The following is a 13,293-nucleotide window of genomic DNA, read 5'->3' on the forward strand; positions in this document are numbered from 1 at the left end:
TTAGAATATCCACTTGGAAAGGTCAAATATTCAAGTGGAAGAGAGAAAGTATTTGTTTTGTTTCTTTTTTTGGTACTGGGGGTTGAACCCAGGGGCGTTTAGCCATTGAGCCACATCCCCAGCCCTTTTTTATTTTTTATAGTTTTTGAGACAGGCTCTCACCGAGTTGCTTAGGGTCTCACTAAGTTGCTAAGATGGCTTTGAACTTATTATCCTCCTGCCTAAGCCTCCTGAGTGGCTGGGTTTACAGGTGTGTGCCACTGGGCCTGGCTGAGAGATAGTATTTTAATTCGTTCTGGTCTCTATGAAGAAAGTAAAATAGCAATACTGAGCAAGGCAGAATTATAGGGAGCCAGTTACCTACTTGGCATTATCGCAGAACAATAAAAACTTATATTTTCAATGAAGGACATTTAAAATTTTCTAAGTAAGAAATTGAAAAGAACTTTACTAAAACTCCACTTTAGCTATCCCAAATTAATAACTATCTCCCTTGGACAACAGCATTTCTATGCTTGCCAATGATGATACTTTTAAAAATCTGGACCTGGTTTCCACTATGCAGACAACCCAGTCACAGAAGCCAACTAGTATTTTAAGACTGCAATGTTTACTAATGGATGTCTGGCTAGAAACAGTGTTGGCAGAAACCTGGCAGAGAGGGCTGGGGTTGTGGTTCAGTGGTAGAGTGCTTTCCTAGCATGCATGAGGCACTGGGTTCGATCCTCGGCACCACATAAAAAAATAAAATAGAGGTATTGTGTCCATCTACAACTTAAAAAAAAGAAAAGAAACCTGGCAGAGGCATTTACTCTCACTAATGATGTAGAACAGACTGCATAATTATGTCCACTTGTGTCCACTTGCCCAAAACTGTCATGTAGTGGAACTACAAACAAGTGCCCCCTGAAGTCCTGAGGTTTTCCTGCAAGAGGCATTACATCAGAGTTGGTTGAAATATTCCCAAAATCTTTGTTCCAGCTGTTCATTTCCTTTAGGACCTTCTTTACAAAAATCATTTCACAAAGCACAGTGGATATCAGTCTGTTTTACAGAACATTTGAAGACATAAAGACAATATTACCATACATAGACCATTTCAAGCCAGGAAAAAGCCTATCAAACATTTCCTTGGAAATAACACCAAATACTTTTCTTGTATACATATTAACATATCCCTAACTTAGGAGGATACTCAATCTAACCCCTTATCCTTTGCCCCAGAAAAGCTATAGCCAGTTATGCATTATCATTTTCTTTTTTACCTGTATCTGGGAATAGAGGCATCAATAAAGAAGAAGGACAATGACATTCATTTTGGATTCCTGACATTGTTACAATATCATTATTTTAGAGAAGAGTAATTTCTATGTATTAAGAGATTCCAAACTTAGAATATGTGGGAAATCATTTGGTATTTAATAGAATTCAAGTCATGCACATAGCCCTAGAAAATGGTAATTAATAAGTCACTAAGCAAGGAAAATGAATAAAAGTAAGCCTTTAAAATGGAAATCCTCAGAATAAAGGAATAGTTACCATTATTTTATTAGTATTACTCGTTATTAAAGATATAAACATACTATCATCATATTTCTTTTCCTTCTACCTAGTTTCTATACCTCCAAGGAGTCTTCATTACATTTTCTGAAATAGGATGTTAATTCAAAGATTTTAGAAGTAAACCATGAATAAGGACACTAAAGAAGCATTAATTTTTGTAGATTACTATTAAATAATATCTTTAGCCCATCCTAATAATTTAACCACAATGTTTGGCAAATATTATAAATATTTATCTATTTTAGAAATAGCATTATCTAGAGCCAAATATTATGATTCTTTCAAATGGATTGGAACTTGGATCTGGGGAAGATCCCACCTTCCTCCTTTCCTCCTTTTCTTCTGTTTATCCTTCCTCTTTTCATTCTTATGATCATTTGGTACCCGTTATCTATATCTATAGCAACGTATCAATGGAAGGGGTTCAGGAAACAATGAGCTGACATGCCTGTATGGTGGCATTCAAACAGAGAGATATAAATGCCAGGCAAGATGCTATTGTTGCTGCTGCTCCCACACACACCCCTATCAAGATGTTTGTGCCTCAATTATTGATGCAGATGAAATAAAAGATTGTCTCTTTAATCTTTAACATATTCAAAGTTAATATATACCCTTTACTTTTCAACATTGTCAATGTTAGTATAAGTCTTTTAATTTTTAACATTTTAAAGTTAATATAAACCCCATTAATGTTTCTCAGCTGATCAAACACAGGAATGATCACTATGAACTAGCTGTATCAGTGGTTTTACTAGTCAGTAACCAACACATTTTTAATTTAATTTTCTTTTTTGGTATGATATTATCAACAGTCATAGTGACAACTACACTTAGTTAAAACAGTTTTTGGTATACAAAGTGGTATCACCCTCAGTACTTCGATTGAGACTCTTTAGATCACTACTCAGCATCCTAGACTTCTTCCCCAATTGCTTCTGCAATTTCATGATCTCTGCTCTGTGCTACTGTTCCCTCTTCCCTAGGTTTCATTCCCTGGATGCACATTATATCCTTTCTTCATTCTTCCAAGTATGGTCAACATAGGCTATCAGATATAATAAACTTTACTAAGTGTATTAGTTTCCTAGGCCTGTTACAACAAAATACCATTATGAATGACATAAACAACAAAAATATATCATCTCACAGTGCTGGAGGCTATAAGTCCAAAATCAAGGTGTCAGCAGGGTTGTTTTCTTCTGAGGCTGAGAGAAGGATCTGTTCTAGACCGTTCTCTTTAACATATAGATGTCTGTATTCTTCTGTATCTCTCTTTTTTTTTAAATTTTTTAATATTTATTTTCGGCGGACACAACATCTTTGTTTGTATGTGGTGCTGAGGATCGAACCTGGGCCGCACGCATGCCAGGCGAGTGCGCTACCGCTTGAACCACATCCCCAGCCCTCTTCTGTATCTCTTAATGCCATCTTTCTTCTATTCATATTTCTGTGTCTAAGTTGTCCCTTTCATAAGGACACCAGCCATATTAGAATAGAGCCTATCCTAATGACCTCATTTTAACTTAATTTTGTGAAGATCCTATCTTTAAATAAGGTCATATTCTGAATGATTAGTTTAAGACTCTTAACATGTATTTTTTTTAGGAAGATACAGTTTAACTCATAACACTAAGGTTTAAAGATAACAGATGGGAAACACAATATAGAAAAGAACTTAATGAAATTTTAAGTGTCATTATCATGTAATCCAGTGGCCATGCCTAGTATAGGGCCTGACTCTCCTCTTCCTTATATCCAACCTGTTACCATGTTTTGGGGGCCAGTTCATTTCTCTGGATAGAAATCAAGTAGTTCACATCACTTTCTATCTGTGATGGTTAATTTTATGTGTCAACTTGATTGTGTCATTGGGTGCCCAGATATTTGGTCAAACATTATTATGGGTATGTCCATGAAGGTGTTTTTGATGAGATTAACATTTAAATCAATAGAGTACAGCAAATAATCTTCTATTATATGGTTAAGCTTTATCCAATCAACTACAGGCCTGAATGAAACAAAGGCTGACTGTCCCAGAATTATTGTGCCTGACAATTTTCAAATTGAAACATCAGTTCTTTCTGGTTTTATAGCTGTTTCCAGCTTCAGGACTCAAACTGGTATATCAGCTCTTCAGATTTTGGACTTGCCAGTCTTAATAATCACATGAGCCAATTCTTTAAAATCTCTCACTCTCACCTTCCCTACCCCTCTCTCACTCTGGAGAACCCTAAATCTCTAAGACCAGGTTTCCCACCTAATGAAGAACAACCACAAATGTCTTAACAATCTTTCAGGATTAGAAGCTAGCAGCCTCAGAGCCAGCCCTTTACCAAACACTGTGTTCCACCCCCCTAATCTGAAGCCCCTATATCTGGGCTATGCAATCTGAGTTTCAGTTAACTTTATGACTAAAATACCCTCCCCAATAATCTCTCTGAGAATAAGACAAGAAACTCGGCCAAAGGTCAATAGCAGATGCCAAACTTAATGCAATCATGAATTGAGAAACACTAAGATTCAAACTCAGAGCTTATTGCACATACATAAAACTTCTTATACATTTCAAATCATTGAGGACTTTCTCAAATTCTCTTTATCTAATTTCATTTAGGGCTTTTCATGCAACTAGACAATTTCTTTACCAACTTGTTTTTTATAGCTTAATAATGTGTATGTGTGTCTTTATAAAGAATTAGCTTTAACTAATTAAGACTCAATGTGAAATCCTCCCAAATTTTAACAGATCAGAGCTGAACTAAATCAGTCTTGAGTGTCTCCAAGTTAGAAGAGGCACCCCATTCCCTCTGACTCTATGACTTGTCTTTCATTTCTATCTTGGGCACTTTCCCAGATTCTCTATGTCACTACATCACTAGTTACCTCTCCTCCAAGGCTGTATTGTTCTCCTTTAAAATTTTTAGTGACAAAAATGTTTTCTGTTGGCAAATTTGGCATGACTGAGACAGGCTGGCATTTTCAAGAACAGCTTTACCAAATATGAGGGAAAATAGAATAGTTATGGGAAACACACATAGTATAAAAATAGCCAACTTTCCAACTGCAGGTTTCTGTTTCTAAAAATTCCATTTGAAGCAGGAAAGCTTTACTGGGCACTAAGCTCATTTACCCTTAGTCAACCACATCCCCTAATTTTGTTATATCCTGTCTGGACTCCTCCTTCTCTCCCACCAACACTTCATGTATCAACACTCAGAGAGTCCTATGATTTTGAGTGACTATCTCAATTTTTGAACCCAGACTTTAAAGGAGAAAATATCGAAGAACTTACTTTTGAAATGAACACTCTTCCTAATAAAATATTGTGGACTTAAAAAGAACAGTCCAAATGTTGGCTTACAAGAGATTTTCAAGTTTTGATGTTTAAAAACACTGGATTTCAAACATCAGCCCTTTAAAATACTAATGTTGGGTTGTGCATGTGACTTAGTGGTAGAGTGCTTGCTTGGCATGCTCATGGCCCTGAGTTTGATCCTCAGCATCACACACACACACACACACACACACACACACACACCACACAAAACAAACAAACAAACAACAACAACAAAAAAAAACTAATGTTAATTCAGCATGAATCACAGTGTATACTGGGAAATGATTCCTGGGATTACAAAGATTGTTTACAATGGCATGTAGGATTCTGTGATCAAATAAATTTGAGGAATGTTGGGTTAAACTAAATTTTATAGTTTTCTACACTGCATAATTTCTAAAGGCTTTTCATGAATTCAACAAATGTTTATTGGGCACCTATTATGTGTCAGGCACTACTCTAGGAACTAAGAAAATCACTGCAAAGAGTGAACAGAATAGATAAGATCCTTTTCCTGACCTCAGTAAATTCCTTTTCTAGGTGAGATTCACAAACAAACAAACAAAAAAACAAAACCCTGAGCAAACAAGCAAGATCATTTCAAATAGTGAGTATGGACTGTGAATACCTTTATAAGTGATAAAAGGAGTAACTGGAAGTGGGAAATTCAGCAAACAGAAGGAATAATAGAAGACCTAGCAGGAAACAGCATGGCATTTTGGAGACAGAAAGGAACCTCAGTGACTAGAACTGAGTAACTGAGGGGAAATATCCATGAAGAGGTTTGATCTTAGAGACTACAGTAAAGAATAAGATGTTATCGTGGCATATTTGGGGGTGAAGGAAAGACAGAGACAGAGAAAATCTGGAGCTTAGGAGAAAGGTTGAGATATAAGGTGGGAAAGGCATTAACATACAGATGGCATTTCAAGTCATGGAAGTGGAGATCACCTTGGGAGAGTGGAGAAAGGAGCTAAGGCCCAAAGTCAAGCACTGAGGCACTTCAAATTTTGAAATCTGGTGCAGATGAGGAGCCAGCAAAGGAGACTTTTAGCATGCTTGTGTGCATTAGAACTCTGAGAAGCAGATACAGAAGGCAACATCTCCCAAACATATTTGATCTTGGAACCTTCTGTCACATAGCATCTCTCAGACTGTGTTTTCAAGGAAAGAATTTTTGGAAATACTTCTCATACCCTTTTAGCTATACTTCATTGTGGCAAATATGTTAACTTCTAAGATGACATAGACAAGTATTTTCTTCTCTAGATAGGGATTTTTCCAGAAGCCCATCTGTGGCTAAACAAAATGCTGCCCTGATGATTCAGGCTAAGAAATATACCTACAGGAAGCATAATAAACGCCAAATGCAGTGAAAGGGAAAGGAGGGCTGCCCCACCATGGCCTCACTGAGCACAACCTCAAATCTTGGAAGGATTTTGCCTTTTTCACATTCATAATAGTTATTTTGGTGGAAGAGTAAAATTGAAGTCTGGAGAGAGCCCTAGGGAGTAAATGTTCTTTTGTGTGTGTGTGGTGGTGGTGGTGGGGGTGGTGGCAGGGGATAAATATGTAACTTTGTTCAGGATACTAGTATATGTGTGTTTCTACTATATACTATGACAGAACATCATTTTTCTACTTTAGAAAGTTAATTTAGACGAAAATATTTTCATCATTTTTCTAATTATTTTGTTTATTGGCTTTTGTTTTAGTTATAAGGAACAAAAACTCAGAGGCCCACAAGTAAATATATATATATATGTGAAGGAATTATTGACAGGGAGATAATCTGGTGTTAGGAAATTATTGGGATCTAAGGAAGCCCTAGGGATAGGTTTCTCTATAGAATCCTCCCACCCCCATCCCTACACACACACACACACACACACACTCAGAGGCTGTGTGGTCTTTCTCTCAAAGTATCCCTGAGACTTTTCATAGTTTATAGTTATGCACTAAGAAATAATAAATTCTCTATATTTTCATACCACAGTCTAAATGAATAACAATTGTCTTATAGATCTGCTTTATAAATGAGAGGCCGAGTTCCAGGAAAGAGAGAAGCCCTAGATGGGTTTGTTAAACCTGAATTCTGCTCCTATGTGACTATAGGCAGGTAGCTTCATTTGGGTCCCAAATTCTTCTGTGAGGGAAAGAGATTGAGTAGGGATAGGTGATCTTTAAGAAGCATCTTATTTGTGTGATTCAGCTGTGGTCATATAACTAGGCGTTAACATGGCAGAGTAGGAACCTCATCTTGTATCACCTGGCTCCATGTTTTATTTCATTACACCACACTGCATGTGCATTTTAAATTTTTTTTTAATCTCAGCCAGACTTTTTCAACTATTTGGATTGCTATGAAAACACCAAGAAGCAGCATGGCACACTGAAAAATGTATAAGCTTTGAAACCAAAAAGTACTGGGTTTGGATCTAGGTCTACTTTCAATTCTATGATCTTGAAGCAGTTAATGAACTCTTGGCCTCAGTTTTATCATCTGTAAGACAGGTGAATATAATACATAATAGGATTCTGTTCAGATCAAATGAGATTGCATTTATAAAGCATCATGGACATAAGTAGATAAAAACCTTCCATTTCCCCCCTTTTAATTATTTCGGGAGATAAAAAATTACAGAAAAGCATTCATGAACCAGGATGTAGTGAGGTGTGTGGTGCCTTCATTTTCTATACTGGTACTCTTTATTCAGGAAAACATCTTAGTTCACTCCTTCTAGTTGAAAACCTTTCCAAGTTCCCCCTTTGGAAAGCATGCACTCTGAATATAATTGAATCTTTCTTGATGATTGAAGACCTTGCTATACCTCAGGCTTATTATTCTAAACTTGAATTCAAATTATTCATCTGCTTGGAAAAACATGCAGGAGGTGCAAAGTTTAGTTAGAATGTGTAACACTCAGGAAATCTAGAAGTTTATTGTTGGTTTTGAATTAAAATCCTTGTTAACAATTTCTTTGTGGTTCAGATTTCTAAATTGTTTGTGTCAGGTCAGTGGTGGTGACTTAGAACAAAGCAGCCCACGTGGAAAAGAAACATCAATCAGGCTCCGACAGAAATGCCTGTCAATCAATGGGATCTCCTGACTAACGCCTGTCAATCAGCAGGACACCCTGGCCAATCCTGGAGTTCAGCCAACTCCCGTGACCAACTCCAACTGGACAAGGGACTCTAAAAACACCTTTTCCTGTCCCAAGCCCTTCCCTTCCTGCTGTAAACTCCATAAAAGTCCAGTCCAGTCAAGCTTCCATGCGGTTTCTCCTCAGACCCTTCTCCTGTCCATTCTGTTGTTCTGATAGAGTTCCTCCTGGGAGTGATCTCAGTAAAGCCTCTTTGGGCGGCCTTTTTAAATCTGCCTCCTTTGGTTGCTACCTGCCTTGCCTGATCTTAGAGTATGAACATTCTGTTTATAGTGGAATTATTGAAAGGGAACTCATCTGGTGCTAAGAAATTTGAGTTAAACAAATTGTGAACAGACTTTTTTTTTTTTTCTTGAATGCCTATTTTGTGGAAGGACTTGAACCAGGCAGGCACCACTTTGGACATTAGTAATTCTAAAGATTAGTTTGCATCATTAAAAAATTGTATACTATCTTTGATGAGTCAAAACATAAACTTGTAAAAGAGTAATTACAAGAGGCAGGCAAATGAGAAAAGTCTTTATAAAGAAGCTACTACTTGAAATGGGCTTGAATGATGGATTTGGACCAGCAGTGCTTGAGAGTAGGAAGAATGTTTGGTGGGGAGAGGTCTTTGAAGCAGAGGGAACAATTGGAATAAATGCCTGGGGATGGGAAAGCTTGGAGTATATCAAATGGACTGTAAGTTGATTGTTTCAGAGATAAGTAAGCATAACACAAGATTGTTAGAGTCTGTAAACAAGTCAAAATAACACCTGGCATTTAGCCAGGGGAATGTTAGAGTTCGTAAACAAGTCTGGATGGTGCCTGGCAAAATGCCAGAGGGAGTGGTTTGAGAAGTAACAAAAGCGAGTCATTAAGTGTAGAGATTCCTGATTGGTTGACTGATGTATCTAGTTTATGCTAATTAGATAAGCTCTGTGGAATGTATAAATACTGCTCCTGTCCTGCAATAAACGGCTCCTACTCCTGCTGTATCAACGTACACAAGTTATTCGTCACCCCCTGGTTAGTTTGCCCAGCCAGCCGGGCTGCGGCAGATGGTGGCCCGTTACAGGGAGCCCCGGGACACTCGGGGGTAAGTGACAAAAAAAAAGCTGCCCGTCCGTAGATAGGACGGGGGCAATCTGCTCGTCCCTAGGCAGATAGGGCGAGAGGAAAAATGACCATTTCGAGAAAATGGAGAAGATTGATACAGTATGTTTGTGTCTTGTTTTGTCTAAGTGTATTGTATTGTCTTTGTGATGAAAATATGGAAGGGGTGAGAAGTAAATTACTAAGGGAAGAAGGCACCCCAATGGAACCAAGAATATTTAAGGCATGTGTTGATGGAAGCCCAGGAACTGTAGTCAGAAAGAAAAAGAAAGTTCAGAAGAAGAAAGATTATCAGGAAAAAAGTTGCAACAAAAGGCTATTACTGAATACTTTTCGTTACCGGAGGGTGCGTGAAGCGGAGAGGCGGCTGCCGAGTGTGCAAGCCAGTCATAGCGCAGCAAGGATCTTCCAAGAGGCGGCGGCAACTGGCCCTTCCCCGCCTCCTGGCCGGGGAGCTGGCTCTTCCACTGCTGCGAGCCCAAATCTAGACCTGACCTGGAGGCACAGTCTAGCAGGCTCTTGCTCCCTGTGCCCAGTAGCAGTTTGAGTCCGGGACACTCCCCAGGGCCATCTGGGGCTGCCCAGGACGCTACAGCCGACAAAAGATGCTACTGGCGTCCCTGATGTTTGGTCATTTTCAATGCCAATAACTAAGCTACAATGGTTCTCCCACACCTGAAAGCTGATGAGTAATGAGCACTATTAATGCTTATTTCAAATGCAAAAAAAACCTTGAGATAATGTACTAAATTGTTCAGAAGGTTGTTTTCTTAGTAGAATGCTACAGGATTTTCTTTAGCCATCCGGAGTTCCTGCCTTCGTCCCAGTGCCGGTAAAGACCAAGGTGGAAGAATTTCCAGTGTTGCTGAAAACCGGACGAGACTTCGGCTGAGAACCGGACAAAACTTCAGATCTAGCTAGCTGCCTGCAGAACTTACCTGGACTGTGATTTAAGCTAACTGCCTGCAGAACTTACCTGGACGTGATTTACCTGGACTGTGAGTTGATCTGTTGAGACACTGCTTTACCTGGACTGAGACAACAAACTGTAATCTATAACAAATTGTAACTCGGTATCTTTGCTAACAGTGTCATTGCTGGTATAATTTTTCCAAGGGCTTCTTGCATGGAGCCATCAATTGGCTTGGTATTGTGGCATTTTGTATCCTCCCTTTCTGTTTGTAGCAGGTTATTTATGGTGTTTCTGTAAAAACCACTATGGTCGTTATTTAAATTAAACAAAAGGGGGAAATGTTAGAGTCTGTAAACAAGTCAAAATAACACCTGGCATTTAGTCAGGGGAATGTTAGAGTTCGTAAACAAGTCTGGATGGTGCCTGGCAAAATGCCAGAGGGAGTGGTTTGAGAAGTAACAAAAGCGAGTCATTAAGTGTAGAGATTCCTGATTGGTTGACTGATGTATCTAGTTTATGCTAATTAGATAAGCTCTGTGGAATGTATAAATACTGCTCCTGTCCTGCAATAAACGGCTCCTACTCCTGCTGTATCAACGTACACAAGTTATTCGTCACCCCCCAGTTATTTTGCTGCAGCCAGCCGGACTGCGGCACAAGATATTTACTTGGTACATTCCTAGTTTTGGGTAATATGTACTGAATATCCAGCTATCTCAAAATGTATTTCTTAGACCCCTGTAATTATGAGAATCTGTGATCCATTGTGCTTTCTTTTATAAATTGGTTTATGTCCATAGGCTTATAATATTTAGGTTACAAGAAAAACCACAGGACTTCCAATTTGCCTACTGTTAGAAGCTTAAACCCATCTCCTGGACATCAGAAATGTGGGGTACACCAGACTGTCCTACCAAGATCCAATCTCCTTAGAGCCATGGATAGGTCCTGGCTTTGGACAGCCATTGGTCCTCCTTAAATCTCTCAATCCAGGAGTATAGAGGAGGGAGAGAAACAATCTCCTCTCCACTTGCCTTACCTGCCCCTGTTTGTCAGCAAATCCTTATTCCCATTCCCATCCCACACAAGCTTCTTAAAAAAGCAAAGATCACTTTCCTCAGAAGGGAGGACAACATTTTGCCTAATGGCCAACAGTTATTCCCTCTTTTTGATAGTGGAAAATGAAAGGGGGAAATCTACATAGGACCCTGGTGTTATGGGACATGCTCAGGCTGTTCTTCTGTGGCCAACACTCTCAGCAGAGGTAAAAAGGCACCACATAGCAATGTGTGTTCCACATTGAAACATCTGAGCACTGGGATCCTTGTTAAAAATTGCTAGTAGATACTGGCCCAAACATTTTTAAGCATTGATTGATTCTGATAAAAATAGAAAGTTGATGAGATTCTCAAACTTGGCTTTCTAACAAGTAAAGCAAATGTGGGCTGTGCCAAGGAATACAGCCTTCTTGGTTCTTAAAGAAGCAGACATTTCATCCAAGATGCCTAATGAGGAAGGCATTTGGTATTTCTCCCTGTCCAGAGCCTAAGTTCCCTTCCAGGTTTGTCCCTCTCCCCACCCCTCCCTCCCTCTCTCTCTCTCTCTCTCTCTCTCTCTCTCTATCTCTCTCTCTCTCATTGTTGTACCACTCCTGACATCTTTATTCCTGCCCTTCACTTTCAACCATAATACAAAACTGCTCCCCATTTAGTGAAAAATCCCTTTCCTAACATGGCTCATGGTCAGAGTACTAGAACCAGAAGGGAACTTAGAGGTCATTAAATTCACCTACTGGCCTTTGAGGTAAGGAAAATGAATGTCAGAGAGATACAATGGTCTTGCTTCTTGTGGGATGATAGAGATAGAAGTGAGCAATGGAAGTTGTAGGATCATTTCTGTATGTATTGTGGCTTACAGAGTGCTAGTCCATATGTAATCTTACTTAAGCCCATGACGTAGGTGATATGTCCCTTTACAAGTGAGGAGACTGAGGCCCAGAGAATTCTGCTATAAGGGGAAAGCATATATACTTTTCTTCCCATGGCAAAGCCTTATAACTGAAATGCCAAACGCAATTTTGAAGAGCAAGGCAAACAAAGAGTAATGAGATGCTGCCTAGGCACTCACATCTATTAGGAGAAGGTTGTCAGTCTCTCCCAAGACCACACACAAGGCACCCTAATGTTGTCATAAAACCACCTGAACCCTAGAGGGACTGAGTCCCATACAGCCATTGACTCCCTCTAAGCATGGGTATGTGGAAACTCGGGAAAGAACCAGCTATTCTACAGAGAAACCTATGTTTTAAATTTCACAAAATTGAGAGTGTCTAAATAGGAAAAGTGAATAAATTAAAGCTGGCTTAAAATTACAGAAGCATTTGGGGTTTAACCGAAAATGGAGGCAAAGTGGGGATGACCTTTCTTCAGACCTTTTCTTTTTCTTTTTTATTCTTTGTGAACAGTACTGTCCTCTGTGGTCCTACTTTTTCAAAGTGACACCGAAAAGCATGTACTCTTTTTCTTTTATTCTTTTATTTACCCTTTTTATTCTTGGCAAGAGAATCTGATCAATAAATAGATCATGCCTTCATGGATGGCAAAAAAATTATCTGGAACTTTTGTTTATCCTTAGACCAGGGTCAGCAAATCACTGCCTATGGGCCAAATCTGACCTACTACCTGTTTTTTTAGGTGCATGAGAGTTAAAATTAGTTTTTATATTTTTAAATGGTTGAAAAGAATAAAAAGAGGAAATAGAAAAAAAGAGGAATAATATTTCGGAGTGGGAATGATATTAAGTTAAAATTTCCAAAGCAATAAATAAAGTTGTATTGAATGCAGTTATGTGCACCATTTACATCTTGTTTATACTTTCACACAAAAACAATGGAGTTGAGTAGTTGCATCAGACTATGTGGCCCTCAGAGCCTAAAAATACTTGCGGTCCAGCCCTTTACAGAAAAATCTTTGCAAACACCTCTATTGGAGCACTAACCATATTGTGTGAAAATTGGTTTTATTCATAACCATCTCCCCAGCTAACTCTTTTTAAATTGGAGAATTTGGTAAAATTCCTCAAACGGTTCCTTGTTTCATTCTTTTTATTGCTTCCTTTTTTTTTTCTTTTTTAGTACTTAAGATCAAACCCAGAGCCTCATATATGCTATACAAGCCCTCTACCACTTAACTACATACATCTCAGCCCTTTTTTATTTT

General features: G+C 38.7%; 1 long non-coding RNA gene across 1 annotated transcript in view; it reads left to right on the forward strand.

Annotated features, from left to right (window-relative positions):
* The window catches only part of LOC139706897 (uncharacterized), a 52,711-nt gene extending 44,540 nt beyond the window's left edge, over positions 1-8,171 (forward strand). The window contains exons 3-4 of the long non-coding RNA XR_011708585.1: positions 5,444-5,510; positions 7,918-8,171. This is a non-coding gene — a long non-coding RNA (uncharacterized lncRNA). The remainder of the gene's footprint in view (positions 1-5,443; positions 5,511-7,917) is intronic.
* Positions 8,172-13,293: the final 5,122 nt, after the last annotated feature.

Source organism: Marmota flaviventris, chromosome 9 (genome assembly GCF_047511675.1).
Source record: "Marmota flaviventris isolate mMarFla1 chromosome 9, mMarFla1.hap1, whole genome shotgun sequence".
NCBI classification, from domain to species: domain Eukaryota; kingdom Metazoa; phylum Chordata; class Mammalia; order Rodentia; family Sciuridae; genus Marmota; species Marmota flaviventris.